Source organism: Anopheles nili, chromosome X, assembly GCF_943737925.1.
Source record: "Anopheles nili chromosome X, idAnoNiliSN_F5_01, whole genome shotgun sequence".
Classification (NCBI taxonomy): Eukaryota; Metazoa; Arthropoda; class Insecta; order Diptera; family Culicidae; genus Anopheles; species Anopheles nili.
This window is the reverse complement of record NC_071293.1, coordinates 8,295,833-8,310,335: the sequence shown is the minus strand read 5'-3', so window position 1 is coordinate 8,310,335 and position 14,503 is coordinate 8,295,833.

The window sequence follows — 14,503 nt, the reverse complement described above, 5'->3', positions numbered from 1 at the left end:
ATGCCCCCTTGGTGCCCCTCGAGAACGATGCCTCCGGGAGATTAGGCGGTTAACGAAAATATTACCGGACTAGCCTTTTAGCCCCTGCGCGTGTATAGGTCACGCGTGTAAGGCGAGTGGGTGGGTGTGTGTGTGTGTGTTTAGTTGAGTGGATGAAGGAAGGCGGCGGGAAAAGCGAGGGGGAAAACCTGCGCCGAGTGTTTGTTTCGGCGGGTTTGTTCTCGAATGGTAAACAAAAAAAAATATCACCAATTAGTCCTGCGCCGTTCATTAGCAGCCAAACAAGAAAACCTTTTTACGGATAGAAAAACGAAGCAAAAGGGCTCTGTGTGTGTTTTTTTTTTGTTTTGCTTGTATTTGAATATTGCTAAATTTGCGTTTGGATGCTTTGTTGCCATCGGTGGAAGCTAATTATGCAGGCTCATTACACGCGGAATGAAATGTTTGGCGAAAGCTTCAGCAATGAGTTATCTTTGCGATTGTTTAATTGACATTAGTTACAAATTTACTTTCTTTTAGAATGTCGTCAGACATTTTATAGTTTTTGAAACAATTTAGATAAATGATTTTTTTTTACTATACTCAGCGCTTATAAGATACAAAACTTGATTAAAGATTTGATCGTGTAACAGATGCTGTACGAATGGTCTAAAGGTATCCATAGCAAACCATTTCTCACCCTATCCATTTATGATTTTGACGTTAAAAGCTGCCACACAAATTTGTCCCTCCATTTTGTTTTTTTTATCCACAAAATTTTCACGAGTCTCATCCCCTCGCCAAATGGAATGCGTTAAATGAATGCAAAAGGGCAGCGAAAAGGTATTTCATTTTAACCAAACCCCTTTTATCGAGCGAGCAGAAAAGGCCGTGAGGTTGAGCACATTCTGCGGTACAATTCAGCTAATGCGTGAATTTTGTGCCATTTTTTTAGCACGTGCAACCCCGGGCGCATTAAAAGCTGGTCGAATTTTGTAACCCACTGGCATACTTTCAGGCGCCCATGGTGGGGGGTTGTAAGCGAGAAAGAGAGATAAACACTACCGTATGGCATTATTAGTGCTGTCGATTGTAGCTCGTTTCGTTACCCTCGTCCGGGCGTTGATTTTCATCGCTTTTCCGACTTCCCGGTTTCGTGTTTGCTGCAGCGATATTACCCATCGGCCAGGCAAACCGTTGTCGAGGGCTTTGCAAGCGAGTACGGGACAAAATGAGTGGAAAAAAAGACCTGGGGGGGCTCGGGAAATGGCAACGGACCGAAGGGCGACAGTTTTGATGAGTACATTAAGGTTTAATTGTTTCCGTACCGGGGACGAGCCCGTTATTTTGTTATTTGCCCAAAAATTCGTTTCCGGAGTCGTTTGCCGGTGGGAAATAAATTTGAGGCTCCCTTTTCGCCACCGGGCGCCTCCACCGTTTTTCCTTCTTTTTTAAACACTCCACCATTATCTACAACGCATTAGAGACGGTGTCACTGCTATCGCTACTCCACCTACTGTTGTATGCGTACATTTATCACCTGCCATCTAGCCGTGCCCGGAGGCTGCCGCTGAATAAGACATTATAGACTGCTGAATTCGGTTGCTTTTTTTCTCTCTCTCTCTCTCTCTCTCTCTCTCTCTCGTTCTCGCGGACGTGATGCTTGAGCGGTGACTTGATGGTTCATAAAAATATTCCACCCGAGACGTGCGTTCCATCGTTTGGCACCCTGCATAGGTATGCTTCCGTTGCAAGCGTACGCTCCACAAGTGGTCGCTTTTGGGGAATGGTTATGACTGTCCAAAAAAATAGTATATTTAGAACAATGTTGCGATTAGTCTCGCTGCTGACTGTTTTCTTGATTGTACATTTTCTCCACTCGTCCATGTCTACAGTTTTACTTTGGGTTTTAAACTAAATTGTTGAGTAGCGACGTCTTTAAATGAACGTATGATGTTTATTTTGTTCTAAAAAAAACTGTGTACTTAATTCACACTAATTAATCGGAATAATTACACCTATCCCTATAAATGCATTTATTATAATAATCACACTAACTATCATGATTATTTACGTCTTAATATAACATATTTTTACAACAAATGTCAGAAGAAGAACCTATATGATTGAATGTATTTTTCTGAACCTGCTTATACTTTTGTTGCATGAAAAAAGCAGAATTTTTCTCTTTAATATATAAAATAAGATATTAACAAGAGCACAAGAGATGAGAAACTTGAGCCCAGTACATTTCCTCGCACCTGATGTATTATTCTTACCAAGTTTTTTTATAAAAAGACCATATTTCCACAAACTTATCAACCGAAAAACCCGCCCAAACCTGTCACAAACCGTCGCACGCTATTCAGCCGTGTAGCGGACACCCTTGACGATCCAATTTGCCAGCCCTGAGACTACGGCGCGCGGTGAAGCTGCCACAATAAAATGATGGTCACCATCGCGACCACCCGGCAGTTCCCCTAACCTTCATTTGCCCTTCAGTCCTTTGCCCTCAAGCGCTCAAACCCCGCGTTGCTGCTCTTTTTCGGCTTTTGACAACGACAATCACAACATCAGACCGGGCAGCCACTCCCAGGTGAGTAATTTTCGGGAAGATTGAAATATATTACCGTACGAGCAAAAGCCATCGCCGGAAAATGTCACCCTCCCCCCCGTCCCTCGGTGCCTCCCTCTCGCGGGTTTCCGTTCCCGAGGCGTTCTGCGTTCGGATCCAACAGCGAGTCCTTGCCACGCCAACCGGCCACCGGAAATGGCAGTCACACGGTGTGGGTAGAATTTGCCGGGGCTCGTGACGATGCTCTGTCCGGCTACTCACCACCTCTCACCATCCTCACCTCTCCTTTCATCCCCCCCACTCGTGCCCTACGACCAATCGGCCACAGGAGCCGTGCGGGCTGAGATTAATAAAATTCACGTATTATTAAAATTTCATGAACCGAGATGAACACAATTACCCGTATATGGCTTTTACTTAGCCCTCGGAGCGGTGCTCTCGTGTCTCCCATTCTCCCCCACTGGCACCTCCCACAGTGGTCCACCCAGCCGGACTTCCATCTTGGGTGCCGTACCATTGTTCCTCGTCAATTTCCGGCAGCAGCTTTCCCGGAAGGCCACCATGAAACCGGATGCGCGCCATCCTCGGGGCTTGCATCTCAGCTGCAGGAACCGATCTGGCGTCTTCTGCTAGCTGACGAACGCAACGACCCCCTAGCCCCGGCAGGGGTCCCAAAGCCGGACTGGACCGATTTTTCACCGTCCACTTGCGCCGCGCCGAGGATGACATTTGATTTTCATTACATAGTTTTACTGTGCTGCGCTCATTTTTCCATTTATTATCATCTCCCCCGGGGAACGTAATTGAGTTTGCTTCAGTTCGCACCTGCCTGCTACCCTCGTCCCGTCCGGGGTGCGAGCCCTTAGCGGCTGGGGTGGCGTGAGCGTAATGGATTAACCCTTAAAGGGTGTTGGGTTGGGAAAAAATTTTGAGTTTGTACAATGTTGTTCACGAGGTTTTTTGGGCAAAAGTATTTAATTCACGTATTGCACAAGAGTTTCTCGAATTCGTTTAGTATAACTTGACAAATACTTAGAACTATTTAGAACAATGTGACATTTAATGTGTCATTATACTAACATCAACAACTGGAATAAAACATGAACGATTGTCGTAACGCAACCTACGTACGTGCCCAAAAGCATTCTAAATCGAGCATTAAACAAATGCTGCTGCATTTACTACCCTCTTAGTGCATCATTCCAAACTCTCAGTGCGTTCCGTCGCTAGCTGAAGCATATTTCTCATCGCTCAAATTCTTCACCCCACACCGCACGGAACGCGACATGTTATTTAAGAGTTAATCTAGTTGCAAATTTCGATTTCTCACCCAGACATTCATCCCACCCCACCCAAAGGACCGCACCCGGAATAGGGTGCGGTTTTTAGTACGAACCAGGCGCACAGGCAGGAGACGAAGCCACATTCCCAGCAGCTGCCAGCCGGAATGTAACGCGCACTCAACTCCCGGACCCGGGCTCGCGACCCATCAACTGTGTCATTTGCCCTCCATTTTGCTTGGTCCTTGCGATGCGAGCGGGTTTGGTGTGGGAGTTTTAAAATCATTTTTCTCCCCACCCGACGCACCATCCATCGCCCTGGCCGGAACAGACGGACGACAGAGAGCGCTGCACAGTTGCGAACCATCAGCGGTCCGTCAACGTTAGGACACGCCGCCTTCAGCTCGCACCATTTACTTCTCGGGCTCGGGCACCGGCCATCGCCAGGGTCACACGGGAAGAAAGGATCGTTAGCGAAAGATGATCATTTGCGAGGGATAAATGGAATATACGACATAGTTTCAAACGGTGCTGGTTCCCTCCCTCCATTAGGCCAGTTCCACTAATGCGTCCCGCACAGGCACGTGCTAGATTTCGTCATCACTCGGTTGTCCAGAGGCTCATCTCTGGCCAAAAGTAAAAGGGAACACCGTTTAATCTCACCGGCAAATCACACTAACTGCCGCTCCGTGCGCATTGTACTAAAAGCTGCTCGATCCGGCGCATGGTGTTGCTAAAAATGATACCGCACTGTAGCTGCAGCTGGAACCATGCCTGAGCTTGGGCAGCATTAATCTAATTTACACCCCCTTATTTGCATCCTGCTCCAGCCCCGGCTGCAATGGCACGCGAGTCGTTTGTTATTCACAGCCGAGTTTTACAGGCTTTTATCCGCCTCACAATGGCGCACGAATTCGTTTATACTGCAGGTTCAGGGATGGGGGTGCTTGGAACGCACCTGGAAAATCGGTGCCTTTGGTGATGGGTCGGATTTTGCCAACATGCTGTTAGGGGCCACGTTAAGCGGAAAGCGCGAAGAGATCCTTTGGCGATGGTGAACTATTCATTAGCGAGCGTGCGGAAGGATATATTGCTTGAAAACGGGATAAAGATACCGATGGAATTGTTTTTTCTCGCCCTGGAAGATGTTGGAAGCAGACCATGACAAAGATCAACGGAATGGTTGGTATTAAATCGTCTCAAGCCACAAATTTTATTATCTAAATATGCAAAAACATGTACACACAGAACATTTTAGTGTTTATCTGCAAGTACTACATTGATATAAAGCTGTAAAGCTGTGTGTGTTTAAATGTAGATATATAATATATATATCTACATTTTAAATCCATAATTAGCTCAAGATTCACCATCATCTGGCAAAATAATAGAGAGAGCGCTACTTTGCTATAAATGCAATTAATTAAAAATGCAAAAACGATTTTTTCACATGCAACTTTCATGATGTTTGTTAAAAATTATTTAAATTTATTTTTCATTAAAATTTATAAGTATATGTAGATGACCTGATATTTTGGTATAAATAATTTGTTACTGTGTAACAACATCTGAGGGAAATTATTGGAAAATTCTCAAACATTATGTATGTTTCATCACTTAAATGTGTGCACATGTATCTCTGCGAAGCTCTGTAATTAAATAATTGCGAGCATATTCTTTTACGGAATGTATCGCATTAGCGGACAGTTGTACATAGATTACGCACATTATAAATTTAAATGCATTACTTCTAATACCAAAAACAAAATAAAATTGATTATGAATTTGATAAAAGGAAAATTTTCTTAAAAAAGTGCGTAAAATTATGTTATTTTCAGTAACCTTTCTCAGATTCAGAAAACGTGATGTCTCCTAGAAACAAATGCAGGTAATCATAAAATAGTAGCCTTTAGAACGTTCAATGTGCTAAATTCCGTAACAATATTGCTTCGGAATCCTACCACCAGTCTTCATCCAAACTCGCCCTCTACGAGGCAGCGAAATCGTAAATACCACCAACGCGGCGAGCGGCAATAATATTAATCCCTTAATTAATCAATTAGCGCTCGTGATTTCGCTGCACCCTTCTGCGGCGTGATTGTTCGTCTTTAGCGGGCCATGAATTTTGCAAACCCTTTTTGTTGATTCCATTATTTCTGGTTCATTTTTTTTTTATGTGCGCACTTCGTTTTCCACACCATCCCATGCCCGATTCCCTGGGACTTTTTACAACAATGGAAAAATACACCGACACCAAAACGAACCCCCAACGGAGTATCGACCGATAGTGGGATGGTTTTAATATGTTTTATTTGACGTTCACAGTCGGTAAATTGGGCTACAATATATCGAGCTGCGCCCCGTGACCGAGCTACTGGAAATTGGCAGCTTATAATGGAAAAGATGACCCTTCGCGGGGCCCGTTTCAACCACAGGCCAATTCCAGCTCGTGTCTCCCCTTGCGACAGAATCAAACTACCGATTACTGGCCGGTAAAGAAATTAAATGGATTGTAACCGAATCGACGTGCTCGTAATGGGTTGATACGTCCGTTGCACTGACAGCCTTTCAGGGATCGCAAGAGTGTTATTTTTTCGTGATTTTCCACTCCAAATGAGCGCTTCTTTCCCAACCTGTTAGGCGGCGCGAGGAAAATTAGCTCAACCATTCGCCTATGGTGATGTTTCCCAGCTACTTAGCAATCCGCTCGGTGGCAAACTCAGCTGCGTGCAATCCACGGGCGTACGGCTCGCTGCACCCACGCATTTCCATATTAATGAATCGGGGCCAGGTGAATAATTGATTGATGTTACAGCGCCCGGCTTAATTAGCTCGCACACTTGATGATAATTGCAACAGCGCCGTATGGTACCGATTACCGCGTGCATCCGTGATGGACAAGAGCTCGACGTGGCTGCGATGACAGCGCTGCAACCCGCGGCTTTTCCACCCGAAGCGTTTTCCCGCGCGCCACCCAAGATCCTGCCGGCGAAAGGTCACGCCGTTCGATTTGCAGCCACCATTTTCGGCGCCCCAGTGCCTCGCTAATGCCCTCGCTCTGCCGTGGATTAGACTTGCAAATGGTTTTTCCAGAACATTTCGCCGCTGGAAAATTGGAAACTCTGACGCCACGGTGGCAAGGCAATCGAGTGGAGAGTTCCGCGGGCCCAGGGGGGAAGGAGAACCATGTAAAGGGAGGGGAGGGGACCACCCGGTGATGGAAATTAATATTCAATGAACTCGACGAATTTATTACTTTTCATCTATAGTTAATTGATTGAGTAACGACACGCATCGCTTTCTGGCGCATTTCACTCGACCACTACCGATGGGTTGGGGGTGAGAGCGAGAGGAAAGTGGTATGATGGAGCAGGAGCGGCCATTACATCATGCCTCACGAGTGAGCTGTTTCGGTGCAATCAAACTGTCTCTGTCATCAAATCGATGTGTCAGGTTGACAGCTGTATACTAGCGTAATGTCATACGGGTCAGACGTACAAAATCCAAGGAAGCGATCTGTGATATCTTTGTCTGCCATTTTTCTTTTCAGCTACTTCAACCTACCCTCATCTCATCCTCTAACGAAATTAAACCAATCACTGCCATTTCCGCCCGGTGCTATCATGAATGTAATTTAATAAACACGCTCTGGCATTTGTGTGTAATCATTTAGTTTAAAATTACACAATTTATACGCTTTTTACACACGGGTAAAGCCAGCAGCCGTAACGGAAAACATAATGAATGATAATTGATACTCCGTTTCATGATTAATCAACCCAGCAAGCCCTCCTGTAACCGTTTCGCTCCTCACGCGGCTCGCTGATTCAGCCCGTTTCAATCAACGGCGCTGGCCAGCAGCAGCGGTCGATGTAGCATTTTTGTGCTCGTACATTTTTTTTTTGGTTCTTCGATAAATTAATTGCCAGCCGTGCGTTATAGCGAAATAATTTGTCGATTTAAAATTTATAACTTGATAATTGCTCCATTATCAACGATGGCGATTGTTTGTTTGTATAGCATCTGGGCATTGTCCTTGTGGAGGATAAAGTTCCGTAACTTCATTCCGTGAATATAAAACGGTGCTGCAAACGATAACATTTGGATTTTTTTTTTCTTCCCCAATAGCTACACAGTTTAGAGCATTAAAATGGCACTTAATGGTTGGTGTTTGTGGCAAAATTTATCAGACAATTTTTTTCGCCAGTGTTTGTGCATGAAACAAACTCCAAATATTGGCTTATCTGCTGATAACTAAGCGCCGTCGATTTCGCTTGGATCCTAATCAACCGCTCGAAACGTCAAATGTCCAGTGGGGCGAGTGTTGCCTACCATCCAGGCGTAGGGCGGCCATTTCGAAACTCCATTAGCTATTCATAATAAACTGCCCGCAAAGTCAAGCGCGGAACATGAAAAACACGGCAAACATTGAATAAAATTCCAAACAAACAAACAAACAAAAACGTACCACTTACTCCCTCTCTCTCTCTCTATCTATCTCGCTGTCTGTTTCTCTCCTGTCGCCTTTTGATGGGCTCCCTCGCCTCGGAGGGTGGTGCTGGCGTTCCGAAAATTATCATACCCACCCACAGCCCCCTCCACTTTGCCATTTTCCACACCTGCAGCGTTTCGTCCTCCGGAAAAGTGCCACTAATGGCGCTCAGCGTACGGCTACCCAGGCACACGCTCTAGCGCAGTACAAGCCATTTGGATAATTGTCGACGAAACCCGACGCCCCCGGGTTCAGTCCCTCTCCGCTGGCCCTCGGTATGTCCTTGCCAAGGACCCTGGGAAAGCCATCCGCAGCCATCTTCACGAAACCGATAAGCAGCATCGTCGCGAACAGCGCGGTGCTCACACGCGAATAACGCCCAAAATTTCCCTCTCTCGCGAACGAATGCCCCCTCGCTCCCTACCGTAACGCTCCACCACTCTTGTGAGCTGTGTTTAACCCAGGGGGTGAGACCGGAACATAAAAACCCACCCCGAACAAGTTTATTGGAATTTTTCGCCGTTCGGCTCCGGGCGCACTTTTCATTTTAATTGAAACATATTCTGTTTGCACGCGCGACGTCTGAGCTCGTCCAAACGGTCGAAGGGGAGAGAGGAAACCAGAGAGAAGAGGGGGGGGGGAGACAAGTTGAGAAAATAAAAGCCCCCCTCATCCCCCTTTTATGCTAAACTCCCCCACCTTAAAAACGCAATCATTCGGACTGGCGAGCATTCCATCAAACGCAAGGGAAACCTTCATGAAGCGGTAAGGGCCAATGCGTCACAACCTGTGGCACAATAAAAACCCCTAAAGGTAACGACGCGGAAAGCGGGGGGGGGGCGAGAGGGCTTTCCCCAAAGACCCCGCTTGAAGAAAAACCCGCCCGTGAAACAAAGCCGCTAAGGCGCACCTTCGGTGGGAAAGACGTTTCAGCAGGAAATACGCCTCTGCGTGTGTGGAAGAGTGGTGGGTGGTATGAAGCCAGGGGAAGAGAATTTCCTTTCAGCCCATTTCCATCGCCCCGGCCGGGGGGGGGGGGGAAATTGTTTCGGGGTTTTTTTATGTAATTTTTATTGTTACAAGTACATTAAAATTCAAAACGGCGGCGAAACGTAAAAAGTTTATTATCCCATCCACTTCGCGGGGCGGCACCTTCTCTCTCTCTCTCTCTTCAACACCTCTCCCTCCCCCCACCCCCTCCCCCTCTCCCTCTACAACACTGTCGTGTTCTTTTATTAATGCCCGCTGCTCGCTAGCGTTTTTCCAGCCCTCTCAGCACGCTTGTTCCCATCTTCATTATCACAAGTTGATCATTTCTGAGCTCGGTTTTTGCGGCGCTTTTTCGCATTGGGGTGGGTTTTTTTTTCTTTTTTCCACCCTCACCCTCGTGCCTCGCCCCAGCCCCATCGCCCTGTTTTCCACCGTTCCAAAAACATCCTCCCCACCGCTGCGGCGGTTGGAATCCTAATCCGGCGTTTTTCCAACCAGCTCGCACCGCTTTTCACCTGCACCCTTTCGTGTGCGGAAAGCTCACGGCTCCGTGCCGGGCGCCTGGGGGAAAGCCCCGATCAAAGGTCATTGAAAAAGCATGCATTTAGCGTCGATTCGACAAATTTCCCACCGAAGGAAAACATGCACCAGCGGCCGGGAAATGCGCCACCCTGGCACGAGGTACCGAACGCTGCCACTTTACGTGCACGTTGTGGGTGCTTTTTCCCCCAAGCATCCCATTGTGCCACGTCGCTGGAGGGCCGGTGAAGGAAAGGGCGGAAAACACGCCGACCCGAACCGGATCGGTGCCATGTCACCGTAGGCTCCAGGAATGGAACCGACCGGTCGAGAGAACCGTAAATCGCTGCCACCCGAGAGAGGGCGAGGCAGGTGCATCCCAAAAGCGACACGTTTTCGATGGACGTGTGTGTGTGTGTGGGTGTGCACGCGGGCGATGTCCGCTTTCGTGCTGTTTGCGGAACAGATTGCGGCTTTCCGCTGGCTCAGCCCTCCGTACACGGGTGTGTTCTGATTCGATGAAACTCATCCACGGCAGGGCAGCTAATGCAGCAGGCAAAAGGAAAGAGCGAGAGATGAAGCAAATACACACACACGCAGGTGGGCCCGCACCCGAAAACCGGATGCCGGTGTGTGCAGTTTTCCCGCGATTGTGCCAAGCGCAGCAATCAAACGACATTAACGAAGCTCCCTCGAAGCCCAAACAAGCGCGTTAGTGAGTCGATGGGAAGGTGGAAAGCGTGTGCAGGAGAGAGAGAGAGAGAGAGAGAGAGAGAGAGAGAGAGAAAGCGGAAGAGGTGCCCGCATCCGCAACGAGCAACGAGGTACTAAATTATCTACCAAAAACCCACCGGCCGTGTTCGGAAAAGCCCTTTCTACGCCGAGAACCAAACCACCCCAGGGCGCATTCTTTCGGTCAACCTATGCGTGTATGTGTATGTGATCGTTTTTTTGGACCTCACCCGAAAACCCCGCCCGCTACCATTTGCGAGAAGTTCGAACTCCAAACACCGACCGGCAAAGACACAAAGTGGACACGCACACGCGATCGGTCCACGTGGCCGTCGGCTTTTTGCGTGCCGGACTTGCGTAAACGCCAGCACCAGCGATCCTTTTGCGCTTCTTGGCCCACGTTACTTCCACCCCAGCGCCCAAACGGTAGCGGCATTTTGTCCCCCGCAAACCTGCAGTGCGATAATTTATGCGAAAATCAATCAAACCCAATGACCTCCTCCCCGTTTTCGAACGAGCCGCACACCGTTGGCGTGGAAATGGGTGAGCTCAGGATCTCCGCAGTCGGGCGCCTCCAATCATCACCGGTCATCGGTCGCAACGGTTCGCAGCGCGTCTTCGCTAGCTCACGGGCAGACATTTTCATAAAGAATTCAAACGCGCGCGCGTGTGTGTGCCCTGCGAGGACGAAATTATCCTCCCGAACGGAGCGAAAACCCCAAAGCCAACTGTGACAGGGTCGTGAGGAAAACTCGCTGACGTGACAGTTCCGCACCAGCTAGGGGCTTTTCGCATGCGGATGTGATTTCGGCAAAAGCTTCACCCAAGGATGGGCAGAGAAAAAGGGAATCTCGCGTCTCGTAAAGGATGCGCTCCATTCGTTGGATCGTGCTCCGTACGCGCGGGTTACACACGGGATGCGGCTCCTTGACGGATCTCTACCGGTGACCTTTTCTTTTTCGCTTTCGCCTGGCCGCCTCTTTTGGCCCTTTTCGCCGGTCGCCGTGCTCCGTGTGAGGGTGGAAAAGGGCTTTCAAACCGATACCGTTGCGCTTGGAATTCGTGTACAATAATGGAGCAATACATCGAGCGTACTACCGCCGGGCTAATGCGTTGTTGCGCTCCGGAAGGGGCGAGCGAGTTTCCCTTTTTTTTTTCCTCTTTGCTTTTCATGTTTTCCCAATGCTACAAAAAACGCGAGCTAAAATCCTCTCATTTTTTATTATATTCAAAGCTTTTACTCGGAATTTCCGATCCCATAAAACCCGGGGAAAGGGCGTTTTTTTTTTTTTCCTCTCCTAAAGGGACACAACAAAGAAAGCAAAAGCACACGGAAACTGATTCAAATGAACCCATTGAAATTGAGTCAATTTGCAGTAAGAGATGCGTCCGGCCCGATAAAGCACATGCTTGCAAAAAAAGGTACAGCGCTTCTCGTGAACAAAAAAAACACGTAGCAAATGTTGGCGATTGTTTCTGAGCCACCAACCAACGGGTATAAACGGTAGGGAGAGCGCTTAAGGCATTAAGCAAATCAAACAAGCTCCTGCCGGTGTAGTTCACCTTTTTTTTCGTCCCCTCGTTCAGGTGCATCTCGTCACACGTCAAGGTGAATCGACTCGCAACAAAACGCATAGGTGCTCTCTCTCTCTCTCTCTCTCTCTCTCTCTTGAAATCACAAAATGGCAACCGGCAGCGTCAAATGCCCGCAATGGCGCCGTCCGTACACGTGGCCCAACAGCGTCCTGTCGATCAATGGCTTCGAACGGTCGTCCGACTCCACCCGAGGCGGCTTCATCCCGAAACAAAGCCAGCACCGGAGCCCATCCGCTCAATAATTCATCCACATCGCAAAGCCCTAAAAAACCATCGCAGCGCATATTTTCATCGGACCCTGGGCCGCTGTTGCTGCTGCATGCTGCTGGCTGCTGCCGGTGTCACCGTCATTTATGTGATTATTTATGTTTATTGCGGGCTCCACCACCCATACCAGGGTGGGCACGCAACCGGTCACTCATACCCCGAAAACGCGCCCGATTCCGCGCAACTGCGAACGTCCGAACCGCAATCGAGCAGAATCGGCGGGAAAATAGCCTCCGGACACGTGCATCCAGCCCGTGTGCTGCTCGGTTACCATTTTGGGCCACTTTCGCCGTCCCGTTTTATGGTCACTTTCTTTCTTGCTCGCTCTCGTTCGACTTGAAAGTAAAAAGGGCTCATCTGGTTGGAGTGCTGCATTGGGTATGGTTGCAGAAGATTTGGTGGCGTTTTTTTTTTTCTCGCCTTTATTTTCCACGATATGGCGGTGGAGCTGTGCAATGTACCGGTGATTGGGCTCACATACGTTGTGTATGGTTCTATTGGATATATTTTGTTAATTATGCGGTTCAAAAGAAAGATTCTAAGATGCTAAAAAAAGCTCACATTAAATCACGAAAAATATGTTCAAAATTGTAAAAAAACGACGAGTATAACTAAAAGTTTCTTAGTTTATTTAAAAGAAAACTATCATAGAAGTAGCTTATACAAAAACAGAACAAAATTAACAAGATATATATTAGCAACCATTTATGAAACAAAAATCAAGAGCAATCGAGAAAACATATTAATGTACAAGAAACAAACATAATTATATCCAAGTATAATTAACTCATACTACAAATAAATAAATAAAAAAGCAATAAAGAGAAATAAATAAAATATAAACATTCATATTACAACCATAAATAGAAGGTATGAAATTAAGGCTTTTTTTATAAAAATGTCACCACTAGCTCGAAAATGCCAGCTTCATTTGAATACGAAAATTTAAAACTGTGTGAACTTTAAAAGCAAACTAAGCTATAAACCGAATAATAATAATGAAAAATTATTACTAATCAAGTAAAACTAACAAATAAACGGAAAAATTGCTTTTTTTATTTAAACACTGAACAATCGATATCAAAATTCTTCAAAAGTCTTTTCAAACAAATAATAATCTATTAAAAATCGACACATTGAAACATGAAGAAAACTTTCAAATCAATTATAAAATCTATAAATAACATAGAAAACATTAATATGTATTTTTAATTGTCAAAACATATCACAAACTGCTGCAACTCATTTGGCATATTTAAAATTGTCATACAAGTGCACTAGAATCTAATGCCAAAAAGTGTAGAGCCACAGCATCAAATTACATGAATTGCACTTAGTTTCATCTACAGAACGTTTCACCCCATTAGGGTTAAAAAAATTTGGCGTCCATAAGAAAGTTCTGCAGCAATCCCGTGAACCGTACATCAGCACAGCTGAAGGCAGCTGAGGGTTGCGCAATATTAAAAAAAAATCTCATACCAACGAGATGAATCCAGCCTCCACACGTTCCTGACTTCAGTATGGTGCTCTACACGACAAGGTCCTCATTCCAGTGTCCTTTTTCACTCTCTGGTTCTCTCTCGCTCTCTCTCTCTCACTCTCTCTCCTTTCGCTCACATTCATGTCCTCACGAGTTAGCCCCAAAATTCACCATTTCCGGGCGACTCCGACGACATTCGACCATCTTGGCTTATTTATTATTTATTTATTTTGCCATCCCTCGTATCGGAAGTAGCCCATTAATTATTGGTTGCCGCTTTGCACCACCGGCCGGGCGTGTGCGTGCGTGCGAAGGAATTTGCTGCCTCGGCCAGCCGGAAGTGGCAATGACGGGTATCGTGAGTTGGCCTGCTCGATGCAGCGTGCTTGCCTTCGGGTGCGCCAGCGGAAAAGTGCTTTCTTATGCTTGGCTTCACGCTTGCTGGGCAGCGGTGAAATACGGTTCTGCGAGGACCTTTCGGTACCGGCCAAACACATGATGCCACTCTGGGATCCTGCCGTCGGCAACAATCCTGCTGGTCGGAATTTCTGGCCACGATCGGGGTAGAATGCCACCGAACGGTGCTGCTTGAC